We start from the raw sequence: 12,599 nt of genomic DNA on the forward strand, positions 1-12,599 counted from the left end.
TGTTATCTTCCACATCTATGCCACGGATTGTTGACATGTTGACAGTATTGACATTACCAGTACTGATACACAGACAAAAATGCTTTAGAGATGCCCTGGCTCTGTTGATAGTCAGGCTATTCCCAACCAAAGAGGGCTGGTGGAAATGGAGAAGCCAGGCAAGCCCATAGAGGTTTCTGTCTCATCTCTTTAGAGACATCTGTGGTAGTAAAATGAGATCTAGAAAGAAGTTCCCCATTTTTTTTAATGAAGGGAACAAACTCTTCTCCACCCTCACTCATCAGATACCTTCTACTACTCCCTACTGCAAGTCTTTACAAGGGAGAGTGCAGACCTAGAAGAAGTAAAGACTCAAGTTTCTGCCTAATCTATGGGAGTGATTTGTCTAGGTTAAATATATTTTAATCCACACATTACAAGTTTACAAGCATTTTTAGATGTCATTACGGAAAGCCTGTACACGAATTTCCAAAGACAAAAAGTGACAGCAGCACAAATGTGGTTTCAGGAACATATCATGATGACAGAGCTGGATGACTGTGGGGAACAGGCAAGGGCAGCTGTTAGGTGTGAATGTGACACTCAACACTCAGATGCTTGCAGTTCACTATTTGCTTTTATCAGAATCAGCAACCTCACAACTGCCATTCTGTGTTAACTCCAGCCTGCCCCTGGCAGACCTGCATTAACCTTTGCTTATGGAGCCACGGCAGGACTCAAGCAAATAAAAAAATATAACATGTCAGATTCTCCACTGGTGTAAATCAGTGTCTCTCCACTGACTTTGAAGGAGCGGCACCTCCTCGCTCCAGCTGAGGATCTTACCTGATGCTACTATAGAATCATTAAGTTGTCACATTCTTCCCCTGCCTCTCCTTTTGTCACCTAGCTGCAACTTTTCTGCGTTGAAGACTAGAGAAGTGTCTTTGATCCTCTGATAACTCCTTGAGGCTCCCTAAGATAATTGGCCAGGACATTTCCTGAGTTATCCAGGGTCATTTTATCTGCCCTTTTACTTGGAGAGGGATTACAGGCAAGAGAAAAGTCTTGGAGCCTTCACAGATGCAGACGACCTATATGAGTACTGCCGTGTGTAGTAGGTCAGGCACACCTCCCGACATGGGGGACACCCCACTGCCACCTGGCTCTGCTTTACCTATCCTGCTACTGATGTGGAAACAGAAACCCTTCAGGGTGACCTGGGCCCTAAGACAAAGAAAGACTGTGTACCTCTTTTGTCCCAGCTCCCTCGGGTGCTGGAAAAGGAAAGTGGGTGAGCTGCTTTTCTGCTGATGGAGGTATTTACACACTGTAATCGAGCAATCTCTCCATATTCTCTAAAGTTCTCATGGTAAGGTGTTTTCTTCAGCTCTCACAATGATTTTTGCAGCTATTTTCCAAACCTCCGATTTTTTTCAGCTTTATAAAACATATAATCACTGAAACTGTTTGGCATTTCAGTAGCCACACCAATACTGTATAAAGATGTAACATCACATCTATATACATATTGGTTGCTTTTCTATTTATATGTGTGAAGATTGCATTAACAGTATAATCAACAGTAATTTATATTTAACTCAGCAACAAAAATGCTCAAGTGCCAGGCCTAAGACTGACCCCTTTCCAGCCTTGCTAAAAATATCTTTATTCAGTGATGACTTCCCTCCCAGTGATAAGTCATTTTTGAGATTCGCTGCTTAACGAGACCACTGTTCTACTAGTGGATATTTCACTGAGACTGCACAATATGATTTTTTTTAATCAGAATGTTTTGCAAAATTAAATCAAATGTCTTACAAATGTCTTAGTATATCACATTGAGCCAGTTATCTTTCCAGCCAAATTTGTAATCTAATCAGGTTTGTCTGACAAGACCTATTTTCCATAAAACCATGCTGACTGGCATTAATTACTTCCTGTCCTTTCATTCTTTATCTGTTGAATCCCATATTCTATTATTTTGCTCCCCCCTCACCTCCTCTCCAGTTTGATGTTAGGTTAGCTGGCTTATATTTACCAAGGTCATCATGTTTGTCCTTGCTGAATACTGGCAAAACAGCAGTCTTCTTCCAGTCTTCTGGAATTTCTGTATTATTTCAAGACCCATTAAAAATTAACGTGTGGAAGGAAGAATCTCCTCCAACAACTATTTGAGACTCCTCAGGTGTAAATTATCTGGGCCTGATGAATTACAGGTTTTTATCACAAGTAGATGTTTAACATCCTATTTGGTTACTAATGGACTGAAAAAGGCTTCGGCTGCCCGATATGATACTGCTGGCATCCTACTTTTTCCAAACTGAGGAGAGACGTGTTTATTGAATATGGCTTTCTTCATTATTAATGATTTTACACCCTTCATCTAGTAACTGGCTAATTCCATTGCTGGGATTTCTTCTGTGTATAATGTACTTTAAATACTCTTTTATTTTTTGTCCTTTTTTTTTGCCTTGCTGGATATGCACAGACCTTAAGCTTCAATTTTCTGTGCATCATAATTCCCCTTTTTCTTCCTTTTGCTGTAGGCCACTATTCCTTCTTCTAATCTCTGCTTCATACAAAATAAAGTAATAGCTGAGAGGAGAGAGAAGGGGAAGGAAAGAGTTAATTCTTCTGCTATCTTCAGGTGTCTCTTTAATGATAACTAATATTGTTCTTACCTTCTTGTTGTCCCAGTTTAACTTCACAAATGATTTGGCTACACCCAGTGCTCTAAAAAGCATTGAGTGGGTGGCTTCTGGAAACCAAAAAGCCTTCTTTTAAGTATGCTCCAGGTAGGAGTAGGAGTGATACCAGCTTCCTCTTATTCCCTTTTCTGGTGTTCCCTATTGACCGAGGGGCCCATCTTTCAGCAGGCTAATTCAATATTTCATGGTTTCTCTCTCAGCCACCTCTTCTGCCTTTTGGTCTGTGACTGCTTTTCTACATGGACAGAAGCTGAGAATACATAGACTTTTACTGAGAGAAGAGCCACCATCCATCATCAGATGACAGGCACTTTTATTTCAGAAGATGAAATCTGGTCCAGCAGAGTACTAACTATTTGTAAGTGACCCTACACTGAGAGGCATCACACCAGAAGCAGCTGAGGGCCTCCACATGTGTTTATACAGAAATGCAGTGCTCTCCCAGCTTTGCATTTGGTACCAGTGAGAGCTGCGGGTACAGAGTGCGTTTGAAAATGAAGCCAAATGTAGAGTATTTTTATTACAGTCAATAACCTGGGGAATTCTCACTCCTTGCAAGTATTTTTTTTGGTGGTGGTTTTGCTTGTTTGTCATCCTTTTTGCTTAAAAGGTGAGAAAAAAAAAGTAGTCAAAGCCTGGGAGATTTGCTTTGAACGAAAGTAGCCTTGTGCCTATTTCAGGTTAATAGGAAGACAGCTATCAATCAGGCCCCATACTATATTACCTTTACACTTAGTGAAATAGTTATTTAAAAAGAAGTTGCACCTCAGCCACGTGCTTGGGAGCTAAAATGTGTTTGGGAGTGATGCTGTTAGCAGCTGGCTGAGTCTACACTGCTACTAGGAGAGGACCTGGGGCGCAGCCCTGGCCCATGGCTATGGGGCTCAGTCCGGCTCCCGTCCACATTGCCCGCACCTATCGCTCTTCGCAGCAGGCTCACTGTGTCCCCTGGGCCATGGGGATGGGGAAGGGAGATAACACGATGCAGTCTTGTCTGTACTGCCTTTGGGAATGCTTTCTGGAGGAAACCATCTGCCAAACTGCCAGGGCACTGTTTTGGCGATGTACTTGGAGCGGTCCAGAACCAAGCCAGAGAATAAGCTATTGGTGTGAACTGATCAGGGATTTCACGTATTTAGCACTGTGGAGATTTACATTGTGAAAGTATTTTAGATTCAGAGCAAATACATTTGGATAAATATTTGTTTCTTCCTTGCTCATTAGCAGTGCTTATTAGCTTTCAGAGTTAAGAGACTGGCAATGGCAATAATAATAATAGTGATAAAACTAGGGGAACTAGTGTGACTGTCCTGCAGGTTTCTGTGACTGAGAAGCCTGTGAATGTGGTGAGAAAGGAAAGCTACATGGGACTGGGAGCTGTCAGACTCCCATGTGGTTGGGGCACCTGGACTGCACAGGGTAAATGGACTGTAGGGCCCAGGCGTGTAGGGACACCAGTGTAGCAGATATGATTGACCAGATGGAAAAGCAAATTTTCTTTAAGACAACAATTTGGAAAATCCCAATATATAAGAGAGAAAATGAGGCTGTTCAGCAACAGATCTGGGTAATGTCCAGATTGGGTTTGGATCCACCCAAGGATTTGGTGCAAATATGAAATGAAAGTAAAAATATATTGTTTTGATTTCTCTTAATCTGTTTCATTAAAATAATAAAATTCAAAACAGGAGTGCATCGACAAATATATCAACCATAAACTCTGTCCTGATAATGACTGTGTTAACAGAAAGTCAGGATCTCTCCAAACGCTAGAAAACTAGAAACAGAAATCAGCATCCCCAAAGATTAATATGGTACTTTTCCTGCAGTGCTTGAAGAGGAGTAGGGCTTGTCTGTACTTCAAGAAATATTTTAAATCATCAAAGACAGAGAGCAGAAGATGCACTAGGATTACAGTATTAACAGTTGAAAACTGTGTTCAGCTGGACCCATAGTACCAACTTCAGCAAACACACTCGTGACATGAATGAGACTCTATTGCTCAAGTCAGTCTGGGAAACAGTGTTGAAGTCACAGCTCATCAATTCCAAACATCTTCAGAGCAAATCTACAGAGACAAAACTTTCTTAAAGAAAGGAAAGAAAGAAAATGAGTCAACGCAAAGCTGCTTCTCAAGGGAGTTATGTAAAAAATGAAAAGTAAATACTCAAAGATATGCAGAAACTAGATGAATTGAAACAATCATGAAAGCAGTAAGACAAGATATTGTAGTCTCAGGAATGAAATAAAGATTTTATAATAAAACTAAGTGGATACATTATCCACATAAACGCTTTGGGAGATTGAACTTATCCCTTTATATGACCTCTGATGATGCTTTGGATGGTATTGAATTGTGATTCATGTATTCAGAGATCTTTCTACACCATCAAAGGCATCCTTATGAGCTAAATAAGCTCCTGATGAGTCAAAACTGACAGAAAATAGTTTCTTAACAAATCAAGTTAGTTGTCTCAAGGAAGATTGCTGTAACTTGCATTTTTCCCATGAGTCATTTCTAAAGACATTTTGCCTTCAATAAACCTTTCTGGGGCCACTTCTCTTCAAGCCACAAAAGCTGGCATGTGTAATCTTTGTGTCAAGAATCAGTGACTAAAAATACTTGTCTCAAATTGATAAGTTAAACCTGCAACTTTGCTTTATGCTTCCATCTCCTGCCTGTTTTTAAGATTAGAACACGGCTACTCTATGAAATTCATAGAATAGAAAGAAAATAATAGACCATGGGATCTTCACTCGTTCAATGACTTTAACTTTTAGTCTTCTGTACGTTTCTTATTATACCCAGCATTTGCCTTCATAGATGTCGAGTTACTTATTTCAATCACTACCTCTGTAAATGCAAAAACTGAGTAATGAAAGCTATTTCTTAGACAGTGTTTCTTTAGTCACTGTAGTTTGTATTGCTCGTCATAAAGTCATATAGAATTCCTTGCAGCCTCCTTCCCTCTGAGCAACATAGGTGAAGACAATTTCATGTTTGAAGCCATGACCATGACAAACAGGGACTAGCGAATCCAATGTTGTTATAACACAGTTAACTAGGTGAACTTTAAAATGAAAAATTCTATTTAAATTACTGCCATTTTTCCAGTCCATTTTAAATTAATTTGGCCTCTAATTTTTAGCTCAAACAATAGTCTGAACTATCTTTCCATGGTGGATTACCACCTTCTGGTTAAAAAGGTATCAGATTATATTAATCTTCTGTTTCAGCTCTCCCCATCAAGCCCTAGGATGAGGAAGAGGCAGATGCAGGGTTGTGCAGAGTTCTGCCATCTGAGCCTCTGTTGAGATAAGTTTCATGGAACTGTTTCTTTTTAACCTAACTTGCTCTGAGTTTGGGTCACTGGCAGAGCGCTGTTAGCAGCTTGTCTGGGTCTCCAGTGTCCAAATTCCCACCACAATCTGACCCTCCCTAGGTGGATCCAGAGTCTGTTCAGGAGGTAACAGGGTGGGAACACAGAAACAGTGACACTAATAGAGCTCACTGGTGCAGCCATAGGAGGGTAAGAGGTGGCTAAGCGCAATTTGTGAAAATTTTGACTGATGGGAGAGGAAAAAAGAAAAGACAACAAAAATACCTTAAAAGCTGATTTGTCAGTCTTGAAGTACCTGCTGTCTTTGTGTCCATTGACAAATATTAAGCAGCTCATTTTCATGGAACTGCTTGAGTCAACACCTAAGACAACTGTCACTGTATTCCAGAAGGACAGACACATATGAATGACATCAGAATTGTAGGACTATGATGTGCCAAACATGTCCTGAAGACTTTTTTATTTATCTGAGGACCTAAATTAACCCATGCACAACTTACTTTATCTTGCAACATAATTTCCTGAGAGGACATTCACAAATTAAGGTTTCTGTAAGTGTTTATAATTTGGGCTTTGCTTCAAAATTATAATAAAAGAAAAAGACTGAAAGCTCATTTTTCCCCCTTTTCCACACTAATATTATTTCATTGGCCTAATCAAGATGAGAAGGCAGTTGCTGTTTATATTTGTCTGGTTTTCTTACTAGTTTACTTAGCTTACTAGCCAAAAGACCAATAATGCCTTTGGCACATGTGGTAGTACACCTAAAATCATGGAGTTGTAAGAAGTACGCATTGTAATACATACCTCTATACACATTTTGTTATACTTAAAGGAAAACAGATAGAGAGGGAAAGGGCCTGTTATAAGATAGGTCTTTTGTGAAAAGTTCTAGGTAACGTAACTGGAATAGAAACAAGGGGGTCGTATAGAAATGTGACAGAACACTGCAGAAATTACTCTAAAACCTATGGAGCGTTACCTCTTTTATATGAACTTTTTTGAGCCATTGTGTAGAATTTAATAGCAGAGGTATCTGAGCTACAGGATGGTACAAGAGAAAAAAAAAAGCTGCAGAAAGCTTATCATTTTGTGTTAAATTCCACAGGAGTTTTCCATAAGGGCTGGGCTGTTTCTGAGGTGTATCCTGTTCGCGTTTCTTCTCCACTCCTGTGGCGAGCTGAACTTTGGTTTTAGTCTGCAGCACATTCTGAATGCATGAGTAGCCTTTTGTGGGTAAAAAAGAAGATAGTTCTCTGTCTCATTAATCTGCAGACTTGTGGAAGTCTGTGCTGTCTTAAACTTCATTGGCAGGTCACTGTCCACCTGCATGAGCCATTGTGTTTGAGTTTTAAATGGGGACATACAATAGGCACTGTACCTTCTGGTGTAAAATGTACACAGAAAATCACATACCACTTCCATTATCAGCTGAGGTTTTGTATTATTTCAATGGACTGAGGTCCCTTTTTTAGTACATCAGGGAGCCAAGAAAGTGTACATAAAGGACTATATAACAGCATCCTTTCCTGACTTGGTAGAAATGAGAGAAGCTCCATTTTTTTTGTCAGTGATATCCGAGGCAGGTAGATTATGTACGAACCACAAACACAAGGTTAGCTGTACGTTAAAAATACTACTTTTAGAAAACCAACCAGTTCAGATATTGAAGCTTCTCAGTTGTTCCTAACACAAAATTAAAAACAGAGTTTGGGAAGATTGCTGCTGAAGCCAGTACAACAGAGATTAGAAATGACAAAAGGGTCTAAGTTCCTCCAAATTTAGGAAGGAGAAAAAATGTCAAAACTCTCATAAACCACAACCAGGTCAACAGGTCCATCCCCATGAAAAAAGCAACATTTAACAGGAGGGCCTCTGAAACTTCTGAAGAACAGAAGATTGGTAGGAAAGCATTTTTATGAGAAATAAAATGTGCCTTCCTGTCAGGGAGGAAGGGAGTTGCAGGGTGCTTGAGAAATGGAAAAAAAAATGCCATTAAACCTCGATATGAATAAAGATCAGGTGAGAGAGGATGTCACCCTATGGCCTTTGGAACTGTATTTCTGCTGCCTCCTGAAATTATGTTTTCCTGAAACAAAGGAACAGTGTTATGGAAAAGTGGGTGCCAGGTACTTTAGGAAAATGAGACACAGCGAAGCGGATAGAAGAGACAAAGACAATAGCAATCATATGCAATAAAGTGAAGGCAGCTGAGGTCTGAGACAAAGGTGAATATTCTGAGCCAGCAAGATGACTGAAGCAGGGGAAGGAAGGAGGGAAAGGTGATTCACAATAACATTTGAAAGACATTGGCTTGAATATTTATCAATGTCACAGCAAACTTAGCTTGGCAGCCTTGGTGGCTGACTTTGTTCTTGTAGCGATTTCCCACCCTTAAGATGACAAACAGGAATGTGGATCGAAGTACAGCTCTTAAGTCAAACACAACCATGCTTAGGCTCGCATGCCAGTTACACAGGCATTGTCATGCAATTTTGTAGCTTTTCTGTAGACGTAGCTGAGGTATTTACTTGTATCGATATCCAGCGGAGTGGATTCAGTCTAGGCAACGTGGACTGTTGTACATTTACAGAGACACAGAGGCAATACGTCCACACCACACAACGGGACACGCAGAAAATTCTGCGCAGCTGCATCAAGTACCTCACTTGCTATGAGTCCATTCAAATTACAGCGTAGGTCCTGTGCCCTGGTCAACGATTCTGCTACATCTTTAGTTCAGAAATAGCTAAAATAACTCTGAAGTGATTAATCCACGTGATTGATAATGGATATAAAAGTACTCAAGTAATTTTTTTTTTTGGCTGATAGCGAACGTCTAATTTATACTGGTTTTGTAAGAGCTATCTCTGCACATATGTAATGATATTTTGAAGTGACTGGTTCCTGGAGGTTAAGATGCAGGTACTATTAATTATCTTAGAGAAGTGCCCAATCAATAAATTTCAGAGCTATACTCAATGCTGTATCCCAACTTTTCCAAAGTTAAAATTGCAGCCCAACTCTTATCTATAGGTAAGGACAGAGCAAATGTCATGCTATAAAAAGACAGAAAAAAGACCATGCCTGCTCTTGGTGACATTGGTAAAAGTGGAGTTAACTCCAGATGTCATACTGCTGTAACCAAGAACTGAATTTGGCTATTCGTCTTGAATCAATGCTATCTATAAAAGTCTGCCAAAAATAACCAACTGGTAAATATTAATTTAAACAGAAAAATTGGAAATCAGTTTCACACTGAGTTGCAACATGGGGCCACTGCATGCTGGCAGTAGGAGTAAAAGGACACCAAGTGCCAAAAAAATACCTGGAAAGCATTACTTCTGTGACATCCAATAAAGATGCCACACACACCCCTACATTTTTCAGCCATTAAATATCTGCAAATGAAAGTGCTCTCTTTCCCCAGTTCCCTGTCTGCAATGGCCAAAATATGGCCCAGCAGTGCTGTAATAGAAGTTTTTCAGGGTGGCCCCTCTACACAACAGCTGTTTCGCAGTCTGATGGTAGCATCTCCAACCAGCTGCTCCAGTTTGCTCCTGGCTGTCACTGCTATAGGTTAATAGGAAGAGAGGCAAGAGAAGGGCCTAGGCCAGCATAAAGCAGAAATAACAGAATTTTCTGCCAAAAGGGAGTGTGGGATAAGAACTTTAATGGGCAAGCAAACAAAGAATCAGGCTGAAGCCTGAGGCGCTTCAGTGTGTTGGCAACACACAAGCAGTCCTGGAACAAGTGCAGCCCAGAGTCTCAATTTGAAATGACTGTGTGGCCCCCGTGCCAAAAAAGTTTGGCTCTGTGTATACATGTGTGCATGTATATCTATATCCCCACACCAAATATGTAGTTGTGATAATCATGTAGTAAATTACAGAGCCATATGATAAACTGCATGTGCCTTTGACCACCTCACCTGCCCCCTGCCAGCTAATCCATCTCCATTTGGATTTACTCTGTCATTCCAAACACAGGCTTTAATCCTGCAAACACTTACATGTATGCTTAACTTTAAGCACTTGAACAGTCCAGTTGAAAAACAGTTTGATGCTGCGTGTTATTCCAGCATCGGCTCTAGGTGCCATCATAGTCATCCCTTTTACATTCAATGGAAGCAGTTTGGGCTTGTGATTTCTTTTAGCTGATGGGAGAACAGCACTGGTGCTGACTGCTGGCTCAGTGTATGCCGTGGATAAATCCGTATTACTCCACTGTCTTCAATAGTGTTACACCAGTTTATACCAGCTGAGAATCTCCCCTATTGAGAAAGGAAAGTTCACAAGGATTACCAGACCTGATCTACAAACACTAGGTGAATATCAGTCCAAGCATAAAATGAGGGCAGGGTGCAAGGACTGGATTTCTTATTCCCACAAGATGGGGGTGCAGGCTGATGGTGCTGTTCTCCCGTGTGATCAACGCAGCCACCCTCATTTCATGACTGTAAGGAAAGTCTTGCAGAACCTCCGTCACCTGTTCTCTCGTGGCTTCAGCTCCAGATTTTCTCTCTGTCCCCTTCCACAAAATGTGCAGAAAACAAAGGGAAAGGCAGCAGAAGAGAAGTGTAATTGTATACTGCAAAATAACATTCATAAGTCACACAAACACTAAACCCTGCGTATAATGAATCTGTCCTTTAGGGACAGTCCTTTCCATGTCATTGTCTGGTACTTATGTTGTTGTTCATCTAGCTAATTACTGCTTTGAAAGGTATAGTCCTGCTGTCATGCCTAGATTAGCAGCAAGTGTTTGGCCAGCTACTTTCTTGTCACAGTTGATAATTATTTAATGAGTTCTGTTCTTCCCTAGGAAAGGAAGACTGGGATAGAATTGGACTTATTTTATCACAGTAGCATTGCTGTGCCTGTTGGCAGGTTTGACAGCAACAGTGCTGGATTTCAGTAAGACAGAAGAAGAAGAATTTCCATAAGTAATTCCTGAATCAGTTGGAAGCAACAAGGAAATTAATAGTAATGAGTGAATCTCAATAGATACTAACTCATTACTATGTTAGCTGCCAGTCTTTTCCTGCAGCTGTAACCATGCTGGAAATTGGGTGATGCTCTTAGCTAAAAGAAAAGCCATCATAAGTTACTACAATATGTTGCTAAAATGGGAAACCTAACTTTAGATCTCCAGATTTCTCCCGCCGCAGGGGGCCACTGAAATCACATTATCATTTTTTTTTCAGTAGAAATCTATTGATAAATAAGAGAGCGTCATCAACAGGACCATATGGACCCTTCCTTCAGATTACCTGTCCGGAAGAACATTTGGAGGAACGAAGGCAGGTAAAGAAACTTCATGCTGAGGCCAGGTTAGAACAGCACCAGCAAATGCTTGTTGTATGTGTAGCTACCCGCTGCAGTGGGGTATATTTTAGGAGCTCTGTGGTAACTGTGCCCAGTTATTTTCCCTACCTGTCTGGAAATGTTCAGAAATAAACAGAAAAACTGTATATGGAAAATGTTAACTCATTGAAAGGTGATTACAAAAAAAATGGAAAAAATACCTGATTGAAATAAAGACATTACATTTTTCTTTTAATTTCAAAGTGTATTTTAATTCAGATGTTTTAAAAATTTCAAAGTCGAAGCAAAGCATTTGTGTAAATCTTTAATACTTTTTTTTCTGTTAATATTTTACTTCAAGGAAGACTTGGGAAGATATTTTATTCTGTTTCAGCATGGGAAAAACACGTTCAAAAAAGTAGAATTTCCCACAAAATGGAAACCGGAGTTCCTGCTTACCTTTACTGTTTCCCCTCACACTGAGTTGTGTTTTTTCTTCCTGAAGCTGTACAAACCTTCTAATTCTTCAAGGCCATAAGGCGTGGGAATCTTTTTCTTTAAGGTTACAGATAAATTTTGAGCTCACATGCAGTCCATTCCCTTATCCCTAACTCTCTCTCCAAAACATGATTCACCTGCGTATGTATGAGATACACAGGTGGGTTTGTCTGTCATTTGCTTTTCCTAGAAATGGCACTGAGTCATCGGCTAACCACCATCAGACAATGCCATGATGTCCTACATTGAAGTGCCTTCTATATGGCCACATCACTCAGGACAGCAGCAGTAGCCAGATGGGGAAAGGTTGGTTTGTCTGAAATAAGTGACCTGAAAAGTTGGAGGACTGCTGGTCTCAGCAAACTGCTCCTATAAACAGCAGGAGCAAGTGAACTCTGAAAACATAGGAATTTCTTGTTAAGTAGGCATCCCCAGTAATGCTAATAAATAATAATAACTTATTCAAAGTATACAAAATGGACATCGTACTATCTTTTATTCTTAAATCTAATATTTTTCCAAGGAAGAGGGTTTCTTAGCTTCCGTATTCTCAGAATTTTCCCTGTCCATCATGACCAAATGGTCTAATTTTCCATTAGACCATTTAAAACACAAATACTGTGTTTTAAATGGTCTAATCCTAAACTCACCAAAAACAGTAAGAAGCTGCTATATTGGCTCCAGTGGCTTTTGCATCAGGTCAGAAGTATTGAAGACCATTGCTTTCTTCAGCCCCTGAGTCTTCATGACACGGTAAAAAAAAG

The sequence above is a fragment of the Nyctibius grandis genome, chromosome 1 (assembly GCF_013368605.1).
Source record: "Nyctibius grandis isolate bNycGra1 chromosome 1, bNycGra1.pri, whole genome shotgun sequence".
NCBI classification, from domain to species: domain Eukaryota; kingdom Metazoa; phylum Chordata; class Aves; order Nyctibiiformes; family Nyctibiidae; genus Nyctibius; species Nyctibius grandis.